Source organism: Bos indicus, chromosome 19 (assembly GCF_029378745.1).
Source record: "Bos indicus isolate NIAB-ARS_2022 breed Sahiwal x Tharparkar chromosome 19, NIAB-ARS_B.indTharparkar_mat_pri_1.0, whole genome shotgun sequence".
NCBI lineage: Eukaryota > Metazoa > Chordata > Mammalia > Artiodactyla > Bovidae > Bos > Bos indicus.
In genome coordinates this window covers 57,460,697-57,478,679 of record NC_091778.1, presented here as the reverse complement: position 1 = coordinate 57,478,679, position 17,983 = coordinate 57,460,697, and the positions used below count along the sequence as shown (strand labels likewise).

The 17,983-nt window shown below is 48.6% G+C and overlaps 1 pseudogene; it reads right to left on the bottom strand.

Annotated features, from left to right (window-relative positions):
- Positions 1–8,684: 8,684 nt before the first annotated feature.
- Positions 8,685–15,369, bottom strand: LOC139177791 (ATP synthase subunit g, mitochondrial pseudogene; annotated as a pseudogene).
- Positions 15,370–17,983: the final 2,614 nt, after the last annotated feature.

The following is a 17,983-nucleotide window of genomic DNA, read 5'->3' as shown; positions in this document are numbered from 1 at the left end:
TGTGTGTGCTCAGTTGCTAAGTCATAGCCCACTCTTTGCAGCCCTATGGACCAACCTTTGGCTAATAGGCATATGATTTCAATAGTGCCATGGCAGTCCTTATTAGACCATATAGGGTTAAAGGAGGAACTAATGATGGAGGTCTTGACATCTACCCAAAAATGAGGAAGAAGTTGGTCTTTTCTCCTCCCTACAGTTTCTCTGATTATACAAACGTATCTGAGTGTATTCTGGGGGCTGTGCTCCCTTGCCTGCCTGCTTGTAGCTGTCACAAGCACTCTATGCTAATACACTCCCTCATTGCCTGCCACTTCACCTCTTAGCTCTCATCGAATTCGTTCTGCACTGAGACAGAAGAACTCTAACTTCAGGAAGTCCTCGGACCAGGTGTGCAGTTTCAATTAAAAGACAGTGGATTCGAGTCTCCTCCTCGGTCAAGGATTGTGGATTCAAGTCCCCATCTGAGGTGTGACTGGGTTCGAGTCCCACCTGAAGGAGTGTGGTTTAACTGTGCATATTCGTATATATCTCTGTATGGACAGCTGTGTTAATTTCTCTTGGGTACAGACTAGGAGTGAAATGTCTAGAGCATAAGGTCAATGTGAATTTAACCTTTGAAGATACGGCCAAACTGTTTCCCAAAGTGGTTGTGTATTTTACTTTCCCCGGGCAGTATGACCGTCCTAGTTCCTCCACATCCTTGGTAAGGTCATTTTTGAGAAATTTAACCATTTCCCGAAACACAGAGTGGTGTCTCATCATTTTTTTTTTAATCTTTTGGCCACACCCCAAGGCATGTAGGATCTTAGTTCCATTTGCCCTGTCAAAGCAGCGTGTGCTAACTATTGGATCAGCAGGGGAGTCCGCAGAATTTCTTAATTTTAATGAAGTCCAATTTATTGAGTTGTTTCCTTTTATGAATTTTTTTTTTTCCTGCACCACGTGGCATGCGGGATCTTCTCCTCCAGGGATGGAACCCCTGCCCCCTGCACTGGAAGCACCAGGAAAGTCCTGGGTCATGTTCTTGGAATCATACCTGAGAACTCCTTGCCTGTCCTAAGGATTTGAATTTTTCTCCTGTGTTTTCCAATAGAAATTTTACAGTTCTAGTTTTTTGTTTTTGTTTGTTTATTTAGCTGTGCCAGGTCCTAGTTGCAGCATGTGGGATCTTTAGTTGTGGCATGTGGGATCCAGCTCCCCAACCAGGGATCGAACTCTGGGCCCCCTGCATTGAGATCTCGGAGTCCTAGCCACTGGACCACCAGGGAAGTCCCTAGTTCTAGGTTTTACATCTAGGTCTCTGACGCATTCGGGGTTAATTTTGGTGTAAGGTGTGACATATGGGCTTCCTAGGTGGCACTAGTGGTAAAGAATCTCCCTGCCAATGCAGGAAACGCAAGAGACCTGGGTTTGATCCCTGGGTCGGAAAGATCCCCTGGAGAAGGGCATGGCAACGCACTGCAGGATTCTTGCCTGGGAAATCCCCTGGACAGAGGAGCTTGGCAGGCTCCATGGAGTCGCAAAGAGTCGGACATGACTGAGTAACTCAGCACGCATGCACACCTCCTTCATTTGGATATTATTCCAATACCTGGAACACTGGTTTTTGTTGAAAAGTCTATTTTTTCCCCCCCACTGAATTGCCTTTTGCACCTTTGCTGAAAATGAGTTGATCATAGGGACACAAAATTTTTACTTCTGCTTTTTTCCTCTCAGCGTAAATGCTACAAGCATCGTCCTCGTGGGAATAAAATATTAAGGTGGCCCACAGTAGGCAGAGCCTGGTACAGAAATGTGACTTCCTGTTCTTGAAAATGTCCCCCACTGTGTCCTCAGGGTCACCTTTGTCATCAGTCACTTCCTCTGTCTCCTTGCTTAGAGATTGCTTTATTTCCCCCATGAAAGCCCCGCCTGTGTTACATCTTCATTTTCCAGCAGTTTTGTGGACTGGCCATTAACTTTTCTCCAGATAAGGTTGTTGGCTATTGAGATCTTCAGTTCTACTTTGTTCTTCTGGATTAGAACAAGTCCACATTAAAAAAAAATTTTTTTTTCATTTATTTATCTTTGGCTGTGCTGGGTCTTTCTTCATTGCTGTGTGCGGGCTTTCTCTGGTTGCAGCGAGCAGGAGGCTGCTCTCTAGTTTCTAGTTGCAGCGTGTGGGTTTCTCTTCTGGCTTCCAGGCTCTAGAGCATGGTTTTCAATAGTCGGGATGTACAGGCATGTGGGATCCTCCTAGACCAGGGATGGAACCCATGTCCCCTGCACTGGCAGGTAAATTCTTAACCACTTAACCACCAGGGAAGTCCCAAGCCCACATTTTAGAATAAGTTTCCCAATGGTCATTCAACAGATAAGCCAGCAGGACTTTTGGCCACAGGCTAATTGTAGAGTGAGTTAGATTGAGGGAACCACAGAGCATCAGAACTAAAAAGACTCAGAGCCAGGGGCCAGGGGCCAGAGGGACTAGGTGATTCACCCAAGGTCCCCCAAGGTCAGATGGCAAATTGGTGACCAAGCTGAGGTGAGATTAATGGCAGGTTCCGGTTTTCTCGGGCATACACCCTGGTTCTAGTTTTTGCATATTGGAAATCTGGTCATTTCATTTTAAGTTTAAATATACTAAGTAAATCAAATCATGTGAAAAGAAAAACCGGAAAATAATGGTTCCCGTCAACTTGGGGAAGTGAATCCTTCTGTGACTTCATCATCATTTACCCAAAGTAGACTATTAAAAGTTCCTTTGGACTTCCCCTGCCTCGGCGGAGGGAGTAAACACCTCCTTGACCTTGACCAAATAGAGCTGGTATTTATCAGCTCTCTACATCTTTGTCAATGAAGATTAAGAGGTTGGGAACTTCCCTGGTGGTACAGGGGTTAAGAGTCTGCCCACCCATGCCAGGGGACATGGATTCAATCCTTGGGCCAGGAAGATTCCACGTGCTGCGGGGCAACCAAGCCTGTGCCCACAGCTACTGAGCCTGTGCTCTTAAGCCCGGGATCCGCAACTGCTGAAACCTGCCGGCTCCAGAGCCCACGCTCTGCAGCAGGAGACGCCACCGCAATGAGAGGCCTGCGCACCGCAACGGAAGAGTAGCCCCCACTCACCGCAACGAGAGAAAGCCCCGACAGCAATGGAGACCCAGCGAGGCCATAAATAAAGAAATAATTTTTTAAAAGATTCATCTCTTATTTAAGGAAAAAAAAAAAGATGAAGGGCTTGAACAACAGGGTGTTCCAACCCTTGCCTGTGCTGTCTCTCCACAGGTCTAAAATCATCTGCATTTTTAATAAGCCTCTCAAGTGTTCTTAACTTCAGCTGACACAAGCATCATCTGGGATGCTTAATAAAAATGCAGATTACCCTATCCTTCAGGACATTTTGGGCTTCCCTGGTGGCTCAGCTGGTAAAGAATCCGCCTGCAATGTGGGAGACCAGGGTTCGAGCCCTGGGTTGGAAAGATCCCCTGGAGGAGGGAAAGGCTCCCCACTCCAGTATTCTGGCCTGGAGAATTCCATGGACCATATATGGGGTTGAAAAGAGTCGGACATGACTGAGCAACCTTCACTTCAGGACGTTTGTCCTAATCAAGCAGATCTGCCGCGTGGTCTGAGCATATTGATCGGTGGCCCTCATTTGGAAAGAGACTGACTTCGGGATCTACTTCTCAGTTGATTATCCTAAGTAGCCCTTGTTTCTTCCTCCTTTCTGATGACTCAGAATGAGATGAAGGGACTCTCACCCATCATTTATTTTCCCCCATTACATATTTTTTCAGGGTCTACATGGGCAGAGCGGAGGATATAGCAATGAACAAGTCAGAATTTCTTCCTTCTTGGAGCTGACTTTTTCACTTAGTGATACATATCCAAGGTTCTCCCATATCTTGACAGCTCTTTTCCTGTTAGAGCTGAATAACAGTTCACTGGATGTCTGGATGTATCACATAGCTTGTTTATCCATTCATCTGTTGAAGGATATCTTGGCTGCTCCCATGTTTTAGCAATTATCAATAAAGCTGCTATAATTAAGTGTGGGTAGGTTTTTGTGTGGACATGAGTTTCCATTATCTGTTTACTTATGTACTTATTTTTCAAGCTGTAAGTTTGAGAAAATCAACTGTTGGAAGATTCTGGAAGATGTTCTCACAGGCTGCAGGGGTCAAAGATAGAGACGACTAATCCGGTTCCCTTTTTCATCCTTTCAGATTCACTCAGCAAATGATTAAAACACCAGTAAACGAACCAAGAGGAAAAAAAAAAAAAGAGGAGTCACTGTCCAGTAACTTTCAAGAGGTGATTTCTTATGCATTTCACCTTTCTTCTTTTGCTCTTCTCAGTAGAGCCAAAGGGCAAGAAGCTACGTGTGAGTGCTCAGTCGTGTCTGACTCTTTGTGACCCTATGGACTGTCGCCCATCAGGCTCCTCTGTCCATTGATTTTCCAGGCAAGAATACTGGAGTGGGTTGCCATTTCCTCCTCCTGGGGATCTTCCCGACCCAGGGATCAAGCCTGCGTCTCCTACATTGCAGGAAGATTCTTTACTGCTGAGCCATTGGGGAAGCCCAGCAAGAAGCTATAGGAAGTATCAATGTCAGTCTGAAGAGAAAGGTGTCCAAGTTTGCTGGAGGGTTTTCCAGGCTTCCAGCTGCCTGGTTTTCAGCATCTGGTTCTCTGTAACCAGATCACCCACCTTTGTGTCTGACAGCCCCTCACCTGTCACCCACTTCTGAGCTTCATTGAGAAGGTACTTCCTGTCTGTGCAGAGCCAGTCTTCACTCACCGCCAGATACACAGGAGGCAGTGTATGCAGCTCCATCATGAAGGCAGGGCTGGCGGGCCCTACGCTGACCTCAGACCACATCTTCTTCCTCTACAGCGTCTCATCCCAGCAGATTGAGGGGGTGACTACACCTGGGAATCTCAAATCTGAAGGTAAAGTTGACAATAAAAAGATGAACAACCCCATGAACAAATTAGATTTCAACAGACATTTCACAAAGAAAGATACAAATAGGTAATAAGCAATCGAAAAAGCGCTCAATATCATTAGTCAAAGCAAGTGCCAAGTAAAACCATGAAAAGATACCACCACCCACCCACCAGAATGGCTAAAATTAAAAAGGCTGACAACTCCAAATGCTAGCAGAACTGTGGAGCAACTGTGTAATTCTCAGGCATTGCCCAATCCCTCCCAGCATCAGGGTTTTTTCCAAGCCAGTAGGAGTGTAAAATGCTACAAACACGTGGAGAAAGGCCCGGAAGTTTCTTATTAAACCAAATGCCTTATACCTATGACCCAGCAGTTTTACCTCTGGGTGTTTATTCAAGAAAAAATGAAAACATGGTTACCATATAGTTTGCATAAAAATGTCCATCGCACCCAAAACTGTAAATAGTTTAGACATCCATCAATAGAGCACCGTACCGTGCAGCATATCTGTGCATGTGCGGAGTCGCTTCACTCACGTCCGACTCTTTGCAACCCCATGGACGGTAGCCCGCCAGGCTCCTCTGTCCAGGGGATTCTCCAGGCAAGAATACTGGAGTGGGTTGCCATTTCCTCCTCCAAGGCATCTTCCTGACCCAGGGATCCAACCGGAATCTCTCCTGTCTCCTGCACGGGCAGGCGGGTTCTTACCACTAGCGCCACCTGGGAAGCCCAGTGTATCTACACAATGGACTATTCGGTGACAAAAATGAAAGAACTCTGCAAATGCACCACGGCATGGATTCTCAAAAACGCCTGTGCCTTTGGCTGTGTTACATCCTGTTCTAGTCCTCCAGACCTCTGAGGGTAGAATTAGGTCACCGGGTGCTAGGGGTGGAAAAAGGTGAGGTGGTAGGATGGAAGCCACAGTAGAGACCAGAAGAGTGTCTGCACACCCTTGTCATGACTTGCTGTTGTCTGCTTCTCTGATGCCACGTGCTTGTGCGTATGCGATCTTCCCTTCTTTCCCCCAGTGTCTCTCTGAAGCCCTTCTTGACCCGTCTAAGTCTGCGGTCCCTCTCATCTCCTCGTCCCCTCCCCTGTCCTAGGACAGATCACTGTTCAGTATTCCCCACAGGTCTGGAGCGGAGGTTGGTGTTTGATAACTTTCTTATTCTGTCTCTGTCTCCAGCACCTAGCATGGGTCCATGTTCAAAATGCTCAATAGATTCTGTGAGAGCAGCAAGGGAAGAAACGAGACTCGGCCGGGCTCCGACTTCCCCTTTCCACGTCTGCCTCCAGGCCTGGAAGGTATTTATAGACGGGCAATGTGGGCGTGGAGGAGGATTATACGGGTGGGAGAGTCAAACAGAAAGACTGTGGGGGCATCTTTGGATGCCTTTCTTTGGCTCACTTTGGAGGGAGAGACACCTGCTTCTGAGGTACCTTAAATTCTGGAGAAAAAGAGATGTCAGGAAGCGTGGAGACTGGCCACTTGGTAGACAGTCCTGAACAACAGGGTACAGGATAATATTCAGAGGCTGGGAAAGTGACAGGGCTCCATGATAATTGTGCTTTAAATTCATCAAAGTCCTGCCCAGGTCTGGTCTGGCAGCTATCCCCACCAACTTCCCAGGGGCATGGACTCTTCCCAGTTCACCATGCCCCCCTTCTAGGGTGTGGTCCTCACTGTCTGACCCAGGCCAGCAGGTGGGATTCCAGCAAAAGGATGGGGGATGGATGGAAGGAGAAAGGGGTCCTGGGGAGTATGCCTGGAGCTGCTGGGGAGACTTTTATTTGGACCGTATTGGTCATAACTTAGTCACATGGCCACACCTAAATGCTAGAGTGGCGGGGACAAATACTCTGCATAACCAGGTATGGGCTAAAAATCGAGCATTCCTCTTGTATAGAAGGAAGAGGGGAAAACGGCTTACAGACAGCCTCTCTGCCACCGATGGACAGATGAAGAGAAACATGTACTGAGTGGGACTACTGGCATTGCACATGGCATTTCATATATGAGTCACTTCTCCCCAAAACCTTAGGAGCAGACACTGTGTGCCATGCAGTCATACTCGTGAGGAAACAAGCTCAGAGGCGTTGGGTAAGTTGCCCAAAGTTATACAAGTAGGGTCGGAAGCTACGACTACAAACTTTGTCCCGGATTGCAGGTTGAGAGAAAGTCGTTCAGTTGTGTCCGACTCTTTGCGACCCCATGGGCTATACAGTCCCTGGAATTCTCCAGGCCAGAATATCGGAGTAGGTAGCCTATCGCTTCTCCAGTGGATCTTCTGGACCCAGGAATCAACCGGGGTCTCCTGCATTGCAGACGGATTCTTTACCAACTGAGTTATCAGGGAAGCCCAGGCTGAACGTTGGCGTTCCCCCAAATCATATGCTTAAGCCCTAATCCCCAAGGCGAGGGTATTAGGAGGTGGGGCCTTTGGGCTGGAATCAGCTGTAGATGAGGTCATGAGGGTGGGGTTCTCACGGTGAATTAGCGCCTTGATTTCCAGAGTGCTCTCTGTCTGTGTCTGTCTCACTTTCTCTCTCCCCTTGTGGGAGTCTCCACAAAGAACCGAATCTGTTGGCACCATGATCTTGGACTCCCTGGTCTCTGGCATTTTGTTATAGCAGCCAGAGCTGATTGAGACAGGCTTCAGAGCTTTTCGCCCGCTTTCTCCTGCCTCGGGAGTCTCAGAGCAGCAGAGGGTGGAAGGAGAAGGATGTTCAACCACCTTTTTCTTCTGTTCAGACCAGCTCCTTAGGCCAGGAAAGGGAGAAAAGGTTGGGAGGGAAAACAGTAACTTATAAAATAAGCATTGGGGGACTTCCCTGGCAGTTCAGTGGATAAAGACTCTGCCTGCGAATGCAGAGGTCACAGGTTTGATCCCTGGTCCGGGAGGATTCCACATGCCGTGGAACAGGTAAGCCTGTACAGCACAACCACTCTCTCTAGAGCCCACAAGCTAAAACTATTGAAGACTCTGCACCCAGAACCCGTGCTCTGAAATAAGAGAAGCCACCGCAATGAGAAGCCCATTCACTACAGTGAAAAGTAGCCCCTGCTCCCACAATTAGAGAAAGCCCGCATGCAGCCATGGAGACCCAGCACAACCAATAAATACATAATATATGTATGTAAAGAATCCTTCATTGCTTAACTAAGATCCTGTGTGCCCCAGGGCGCGGCCAAAAATAAAACATAAAATAAAATAAAATATTCATTTGTCTTCTCATTTTTAACTCTTAGGGTGAGGGGTGCAGATGGCGTGCAGGAGGGCAGTATTTTTGCTGGTCTGGTCCTCACCAGAGCTGAAACTGGGTGACTGTTCACGAGAGGGCTGAGATTCTAGGGGCTCTGGCAAGACCCTCATTACCGCCTCTGCGTGTCTGTTCCCCGTGCATCCCAGCAGAGGAGGAGGGTGGGCCAGAGCAGGGCTCCTCGGGCACCAGAATCCTGGTGGAGGTTTGCAAAGATTATTTTTGTTTCTCTTCACACGGCTATTACCCACTTTCCCTCTCCCATGAGGTTCCAGAACCATTTATTACAGTCGTGATCTATTTTTTAATTTTTAAAATTTTATTGTGGGAAGAACACTTAGCATGAGAGCTACCCTCTTAAACTTTCATGTGCGTAACACGTTACTGGACAACGTTGTACAGCAGAGCTCTAGGACTTCTTCATGTCGGTGACCTGAGACTCTGCCCATTGATCAATAACTCCCCATTTCCCCCTCCCCCAGCCCCTGGTGACCGCCATTCCATTCTTTGATTCTATGAATTTGACTACTTTAGATTCCTCGTACAAGTGGGATTATCCTTCTGTGACTGGCTTATTTCACTAAGCATAGTGCCCTCAATGTTAATTGGTGCTGTTGCATGTTGCAGAATTTCCTGCTTGTTAAGGCTGAATAGTATTCCCGTGTGTGTGATACCTTCTTTATCCATTCATCTGTTTTTGTTTTTTCCTTGTATAATCTAACATTTTTGGGAGGATTTGATTTTCTGCTGTTGTTTTTGGTTGTGCTGGTTCTTCATTGCAGTACGCAGGCTTCTCTAGTCGTGGTATGTGGGCTTACTTGCCCTGTGGTATATGGGATCTTAGTTCCCCAACCAGGGATCAAACCCATGTCCCCTGAATTAGAACATGGATTCTTGATCACTGGACCATCAGGGAAGTCCCATCCATTCATCTGTTGGCGGACATTTGGGTTTTCCTGCTGCTGCTGCTGCTGCTTCAGTCATGTCCGACTCTGTGCGACCCCATAGACAGAAGCCCACCAGATTCCCCCATCCCTGGGATTCTCCAGGCAAGAACTGGAGTGGGTTGCCATTTCCTTCTCCAATGCATGAAAGTGAAAAGTGAAAGGGAAGTCACTCAGTCATGTCCGACTCTTCACGACCTCATGGACTGCAGCCCACCAGGCTCCTCCGTCCATGGGATTTTCCAGGCAAGAGAACTGGAGTGGGGTACCATCGCCTTCTCCGTGGGTTTTCCTACATCTTGGCTATTGTGAACAGTGTTGCAATAAACATTGGAATGCTAATATCCCTTTGAGATCTGGATTTCAGTTATTTGGAATAATCCCAAAGTGGGAGGGCTGGATCATCTGATTGTTCTATTTTTAATTTGTAAGCCAGAAAGAAAAACACCAATACAGTATACTAACGCATATGTATGGAATTTAGAAAGATGGTAACAATAACCCTGTATATGAGACAACAAAAGAGACACTGATGTATAGAACAGTCTTTTGGACTCTGTGGGAGAGGGAGAGGGTGGGATGATATGGGAGAATGGCATTGAAATAAATTAGAAAAAAAATTTTTTTTTACACACTGTCTTCAGTTCAGTCACTCAGTTGTGTCCGACTCTTTGTAACCCCATGAATTGCAGCATGCCAGGCCACCCTGTCCATCACCAACTCCCGTAGTTCACCCAAATTCCTGTCCATCGAGTTGGTGATGCCATCCGGCCATCTCATCCTCTGTCATCCCCTTCTCCTCCCGCCCCCAATCCCTCCCAGCATCAGAGTCTTTTCCAATGAGTCAACTCTTCGCATGAGGTGACCAAAGTATTGGAATTTCAGCTTTAGCATCATTCCTTCCAAAGAAATCCCAGGGCTGATCTCCTTCAAAATGGATTGGTTGGATCTCCTTGCAGTCCAAGGGACTCTCAAGTCTTCTCCAACACCACAGTTCAAAAGCATCAATTCTTCAGCGCTCAGCTTTCTTCACAGTCTGACTTTCACATCCCTACATGACCACTGGAAAAACCATAGCCTTGACTAGACAGACCTTTGTTGGCAAAGTAATGTCTCTGCTTTTCAATATGCTATCTAGGTTGGTCATAACTTTCCTTCCAAGGAGTAAGCGTCTTTTAATTTCATGGCTGCACTCACCATCTGCAGTGATTTTGGAGCCCCAAAAAATAAAGTCTGACACTGTTTCCACTGTTTCCCCATCTATTTCCCATGAAATGATGGGACCAGATGCCATGATCTTCGTTTTCTGAATGTTGAACTTTAAGCCAACTTTTTCACTCTCCTCTTTCACTTTCATCAGGAGGCTTTTTAGTTCCTCTTCACTTTCTGCCATAAGGGTGGTGTCATCTGCATATATGAGGTTATTGATATTTCTCCCAGCAATCTTGATTCCAGCTTGTGCTTCTTCCAGCCCAGCGTTTCTCATGATGTACTCCGCATATAAGTTAAATAAGCAGGGTGACAATATACAGCCTTGACGAACTCCTTTTCCTGCTGGAACCAGTCTGTTGGGCTTCCCTTGTGGCTCAACTGGTAAAGAATCCGCCTGCAATGCAGGAGACCTGGGTTCAATCCCTGGGTTGGGAAGATCCCCTGGAGAAGGGAAAGGCTACCCACTGCAGTATTCTGGCCTGGAGAGTTCCATGGACTATACAGTCCATGGGGTCCCAAAGAGTCAGACCCAACTGAGCAACTTTCACATTGTCTTATTTTATTCAAATACCAGTCTGCTCCATGTGGTTCTGGAACACTCAAACAATAAAGCAGATATAGTCACATATTAAAGACTGGTCTTCAAACATCACAGTTGATGATGCCACTCTTGCCCAGGATCTTGCCAACATAAAACCACATCCACAGCTCAGTGGCCACCAAGCCATTCAGCAGAGCTTCCTTAACTGTGGGCTGTTTGCAGTTACCAGTTCGAGCAATATGGACAGTTTGTTCCAAGCTCTGATTAGCTGTAGGGACCTCAGCAGGAGTTGGAGGAACCTGCTCAACTGTTTCAAAATATGGGCAGCTGGGGCTTTAAGTCACAGCAGCATCGACCAATGGCAGGGCTTCTCGGCAAGGTTAGGGACAAACTGGGCTGTGGTTCTAGAATGGAGAGTCCATTGCCCTGAATGGCTGGCTGAATTTTACCTGCCCGGAAGGCTATTTTTAACTTCTTGAGGAACCTACATACTGTTTTCCAAAGCAGCCGCACCAATTTACGTTCCCACCAACAGTGTACAAGCTTCCTTTTCTCTGCCTTCTCATTGGTACTTGTTGTTTTTTGCATTTTTAATAGCCATCCTGACAAATGTGACATTTTGTCCCGAGAAACATAAACGCTCCCTGTGGGTTAGTTTTCTCAGGCTCCCAGAGTGTTGGAAAGAGCAACTTTATGGTCAGGAAGTGTTTACAAAAGGACTTATATCCTTTGTTCAGAACTAAATATTTTGAATTGTGTTCACACAAGATGTTTGAGCAGATTTAAACAAATTTCATTATAGGAGTCATAAAGCATCTCATCTAAGAGAGCACCTTCAGCTCTTTTTTATGTTTTTTAACATTTATTTATTTATTTGACTGTGCCGAGTCTTAGCTGCAGCACATGGGATCTTCCATCTTCATTTTGGCACATGGTATCTTTAATTGTGGCTTTCAGGCTCTTACTTGTGGCATGTGGAGTCTAGTTCCCCGACCAGGAATCCACACCCAGGCTCCCTGCATTGGGAATGCAGTCTCAGCCACTGGACCACCGGGGAAGTGAAGTGAAGTGAAAGCCGCTCAGTCGTATCTGACTCTTTGAGACCCCATGGACTATACATGGACTATACAGTCCATGGAATTCTCCAGGCCAGAATACTGCAGTGGGTAGCCATTCCCTTCTCCAGGGGATCTTCCCAACCCAGGGATCAAACTCAGGTCTCCCGCACTGCAGGCAGATTCTTTACCAGCTGGGTCACAAGAGAAGCCCGCATGACCAGGGAAGTCCCCTCCAACTCTTAGCTTCAGTATTTGCTCCCTAAGCTAATTTTGTCTGCTTGGTTTTGGTGCAGGGAGCTCTGGAAGCAGTGGAAAAGCCTTCTTGGAGCTTGCCTGCTCGAGGGGTTTAAATGGGAGATTTAAACACAGCACTGTGTGTGAGATCAACTGCCAAACAACTTCAGTTCAGTTCAGTTGCTCAGTTGTGTCCAACTCTTTGCGACCTCATGGACTGCAGCACGCCAGGCCTCCCTGTCCATCACCAGCCCCCAGAGTTTACTCAAACTCGTCCATTGAGTCAGTGATGCCATCCAACCATCTCATTTTCTGTTGTCTCCTTCTTCTCCCACCTTCAATCTTTCCCAGCATCAGGGTCTTTTCAAATGAGTCAGTTCTTCACGTCAGGTGGCCAAAGTATTGGAGTTTCAGCTTCAGCATCAGTCCTTCCAAAGAACATTCAGGACTGATTTCCTTTAGGATAGAAACTTCAAACCAGCCAATAATTCAGTAGGGAAATGAGATCAACATTTGTCTAGAGAAATCGATACCTTCCCATATGTAAACAAACACCAGTGAGATGAAAAGACCAGGGAAAAGATGGCTGATTTAAAGTATCACTAAGGGACTTCCCCAGAGGTCCAGTGGCTAAGACTCTGTGCTCCCAATGCAAGGGGCCTGGGTTCCATCCTTGGTCAGGGAACTAGATTCCACATGCCACAACTGAAAGACCCTACGAGCCACCCCTAAGACCCAGCACAGTCCGAGAAATATATAAATATTAAAAAAAGAGAAAAAGAGAGCCTTTCTTGTGCTCTCTCCTGCTTCCTCATCTTAAAAAAAAAAAAATCAATGAAACACAGGGAGTTCCCTGCTGGCCTAGGATTTGCTTTCACTGCAGAGACCCGAGTTCCAGCCCTGGTCAGGGAACTAATGAGCTCCTGCAAGCCATGCAGTGCAGCCAAAATAAAAATAAATAAAAAGTTAAAAAAAAAAAGACAGTAAAAAAATAAAATGGGCTTTCCAGGTGGCGCTAGTGGTAAAGAACCCACGTGGCAATGCAGGAGACATAAGAAATGCAGGTTCCATCCCTGGGTCAGAAGATCCCCTGGAGGAGGGCATGGCAACCCACTCCAGTATATCTTGCCTGGAGAATCCCGTGGACAGAGGAGCCTGGTGGGCTCCTCTCAGTTAGACATGACGGAAGCAACTTAGCACATGTACAGACAAAAAAAAATTATCCACAAAACAGATGAAATATTAATATCTGGGAATAAATAGGACAAGAAATGTGCAAAACCTCCAGGAGGAAAACTGAAACTTTCCCAGGGGACATGAAACTGGAGACACACTGTGTCCTTGGACAGGAAGGCTCAACGTCATAAAGATGTCAGTTCTTCCGAAGGCAGCTTACAAATCTAACAGGATCCAAATAAAGACACCCAGAGGCATCTTTTTTTCCCCTGGACCTAGACAAGCTGATTCTAAAGTTTACATTAAAAATGTAAACAAGCAAGAAGAGCTGGGACAAGGCGAGAAGGGAGAGCGACGTGGGAGGAGCAGCCCCATCAGGGGTCCTGACTGCTGGGGAGCCTCAGGGAAGCAGCCCCTCCAGGACCCTGCCACACGGAAACTCAGCACAAAACACATCCTCTCACTCTGCTGAAGGCTATGGGGCAGCCTGGAGGGGAGGGGAGTTTGGGGGAGAATGGATACATGTATATGTATGCCTGAGTCCCTTTGCTGTTCACCTGAAACGATCACAGCATTGTTAATGGGCTATGTTGCTGCTACTGCTAAGTCGATTCAGTCGTGTCCGACTCCGTGCAACCCCATAGACGGCAGCCCACCAGGCCCCGCCATCCCTGGGATTCTCCAGGCAAGAACACTGGAGTGGGTTGCCATTTCCTTCTCCAATGCATGAAAGTGAAAGTGAAGTCACTCAGTTGTGTCCGACTCTTAGCGACCCCATGGACTGCAGCCTACTAGGCTCCTCCATCCATGGGATTTTCCAGGCAAGAGTACTGGAGTGGGGTGCCATACCCCCATACAAAAAAAAAAAAAAAATATATATATATATATATATTTTTTTAATGCATTCTCTCCAATCTGAGAGCTGACAATGGCTCTTTTAATACATGCTATGTGAGCAACTGGGTAGCCATCTGGAAACAGAGATGGACCCAAACTCTCACTGATCACAGCCTTCAAATGGATCAAAGACTTAAATATAAAAAAATTGAAAATAGTGGACGAATCCCTTGGCCCTAAGTAAGAACAAGAGTTGTGGGTAGGCACAGGGCTGAGCAGGAGTGGGCTGGACCCTGAATGAATTGCCAGCTGTGGGAGCCAGCAGTGAGTAACAATTACCCCGTGCAATCCTCACTTTCTCTTTATCGACTTGTTTCTTGGCCTGAGGCTTAGAAAGGTAACTTGTTTAAGGTTACCGACCTGGTGACTCACTCCCCAGACACAGGAGGTGGCCTGTCTGAGGCCACCCCAGAGTCTGGGTTCCTCACTGGCACCACTGCTCCCAGCTATAGACAAGATCCACTGGCAGCTGAAGCAGGCCCTGGGGCTTGGAAGCAGCGGGTGGGGTGGTGTCACAGGACCGATCAGGGAGCACTCCTGCATCTGGGGCTCTGAGAGAGTGGTGGAGCCAGTGTTCACTGGGTGCCGGTCAGGAAAGGTTCTCAGAGGGTGGGGTGTGTAGACTTAGGGGTAAGCAGACAAGCAGAGAGGAGGAGAGACCTTGGCTTCAGTCAGAGAGAAAGGTAGATGTTGGCAAAGCCAGGGATACTCAAGGGGCTCAGTGGGCCAAAGGGCTGGAGGACTCGCTGACTGTAAAAGGCTTTGAACACCAAGGCCATCGTCAGTACCAGTCCCATCGTACTTATTTTTTTTCTGGTTACCTTTACCACAGGATCAACAGAGAAGTCCCGCATCACACTTTAATCACCTGTAAGACATCTACAGATCCCTCAGGGCAGCCTGGTGACAGGGCTCGTTTTTAAGCAGATGAATGAAGGGATCAGAGGAGAAGGGCTCTGCCCAAGGCCACACAGCCTGGAACAAAGCCCTGGGTCTCCTAACTCAGAGCTCACTCTGACCTCTCAGCACACGTGTGGGTCAGGAAGCTGCACTTCGTCCTCTCAGCAACCTGGCAGCTGGGGAAGGTCTCTCGGCAGAAGGGAAAAGGCATGCTGGGCAGTCTGGGGACCATCAGGATGGGCTGGGAAAGAGGGTGGGGGTCGGGGGACCTGGGGGAGGATGGCCCTGGGGGCCAGCTCCTGGACACACAGCTACCCCCAGGCTGGCAGCCCTGTCTGCATCCTGCCTCTCCAGCCACCGCCTCTCCTTTGCTGCTTCCTCGTCCAGGCCTCAGGGCTTGGCTTTCCTCAGGGCTTCAGCCCACATCCTGCCCTGTTCCCTCTCTGGGAGCAGGTGTGATCTCTTGCCCAGGGCAGGGACTGCAGGGCCACCTCCACACCTCTGACCCTGATCCGAGTCCCCTGCCCAGATCTGTCTCCAGAGCGAGAGGGGAACACCTCTGCTCCAGACGTCTGGCCACAGGCACCTCACACGCAGCTGTCTACCCTCCCTCCCCACCGCACCCCTGCTCCCTGTCTCAACCGACAGCAACCTCAGGGCCCCTGCTGCTCAAGAAGGATCCCCACGGTCATCACTACCCCTCCTCTTCCTTGACCCCCCCAACCCGTCCTCCCACACGTGGCTCAGATCAACCAGCTTCTGGTGGCTCCCCCTGCGGCCCCTCCTGCTCACCAGAACAACTGCTCCCCAAGGGGTCTCCTCTGTGGTCCCCGTTCTTCACTGTTCCGGCCGAAAAGGACTGTCTGCTCCTCTGCTTGAAGTTCTTCAGGGTCTGTCCTCGTACACCCCGATACATGAATGCTCGTAGCAGCATCGTTCCGGACAGCTAGAGTGGACACAACCCGTATGCCCATCATTGCTGCTGTTTACTCGCTAAGCTGCGTTCGACTCTTTGTGATCCCATGGATTGTAGCCCCGCCAGGCTCCTCTGTCCACGGGATTTCCCCGGCAAGAATACTAGAGTGGGTTGGCATTCCCTTTTCCAGGGGATCTTTCCGGCCCAGGGATCAAACCCTCCTCTCCTGCACAGCAGGTGAATTCTTTACCACGGAGCCATGTGAGATGCACCCCATCACTGTATGAATGGGAAAAAAAGACATGGTGTCTCCACAACAAAGCCTGTTCATGGCCGTAAGGAATGACATCCTGATACGTGTCACCCCAGGGATGAGCCCTGGAAACATGACACTGAGTGCAAGGAGCCCGCCACAAAAGACCATGTGTTATATGATGTCACTTATGTAAAATGTCCAGAATAGGTAAATCCTTAGAGACAGAAGGCAGATTAGCCGTTGCCAGGGCCTGGGAGGGGTTGGGGGGAAACGGCAAGTAACTGATCATATATATGGATTCTTTGCGGGATGATGCACAAGTCCTAAAGTTGATTGCAGCATCTGTGAATACTACTAAACACTGCTGAATGGTCTACTTTATTGAAGGGTCCCCCCACCCCATGTTAATTTTTGGCCACATTCTACACCATGCAGGATGTCAGTTCCCCACTGGGGACCAAACCCCCAGTCCCTGCACTGGAAGCCCCCGGATGGGCTACGCTAAGTGGGTGACTCGTGCGACTTCCCCAGCAGTCCAGTGCTTAGGACTCCAAGCTTCCATGTCAGGGGGCCTGGGTTGGATCCCTGGTCTGGGAACTAAGATCCCACAATCTGCATGGCATGACCAAATAAATAAATAGGTGACTTCCACATAGTGAACTGAATCTCGGGAAAGCTATCCTTGGAAAAACAAAAATCCCCAAACCCCAACCTTCCAGAGCTGCCCATTTCCAACTCGTTCTAGTGGAGTCCTGCTTCATCCGGCCCCACCCAGGGACTTGGGTGGAAGGAGGGGTCTGTAACTCCCCAGCCCTAGTCTAAGAAGCCCCCAGAGGAACACACATTCCGTCAGTAAGCAAGCTCTCCATGGTATTCTGTGAAAAACAGGGCTCAGGTGGAACCTGGAGAATTTGCGTGCCAATTCAGGTTCGCTGGTTCACTTGTTTGGGAAAGCAAGACGTCCTGACTTGAAGGTCAGCTACTCAGAGGGACGAGTGTTGGGGAAAGGCAGACACAGCGCCCATGACCTTTCTCCTTCCAACCTGCCCCCTGCCTGGGAGCACCGGGCAGGCACTATCGCCGCCACCCCCTCCACAATCATGTCTAAATCGAGCTTCTGTTAGACTCCCAGGGCACGAGGTAAGAAGAGTGTCAGGAGGGCCACTCAGACGAGAACAGGGCGGAGCCCACTCATCCAGCAGAGCTTTCCGTCGTCAAAGCCGGACAAGCTGTCCCAGGGCGGAGTCTCCCCAGAGACACTCCCTGCCCAGGAATGACAGGCCCAGGGTCGGAGGAGGGGGACACAGCCACCAAGAACCTTGGGACCAGACTAGTGCAAAAGCAGTCATTTTCCTATTAATTCTGAGGTTATTCTGAAGCCATGAGTCAAAAGGGGGCAAAAGAACCTCACGGAGCCTACAAGTCAATGGCCCTGTTTTGGATCAGCTTCGGAGGAGCCAGCCTGGGCGGACCCTGAGCCCCTTGGCTCCCAGCAGGCCAGCCGCAAGCAAGGCGGTGTGCTGGGCTCCAAGGACACAAGTGGAAACTCCTCAGGTTTGGTGCTGTTTTCTCTCTACACAACTCCTACCTCACCTCCTGTTGCCAGTGCTGTGGGTGGTGACAGGCCCAAGGTCACCCTGAAGAGGCCCACTG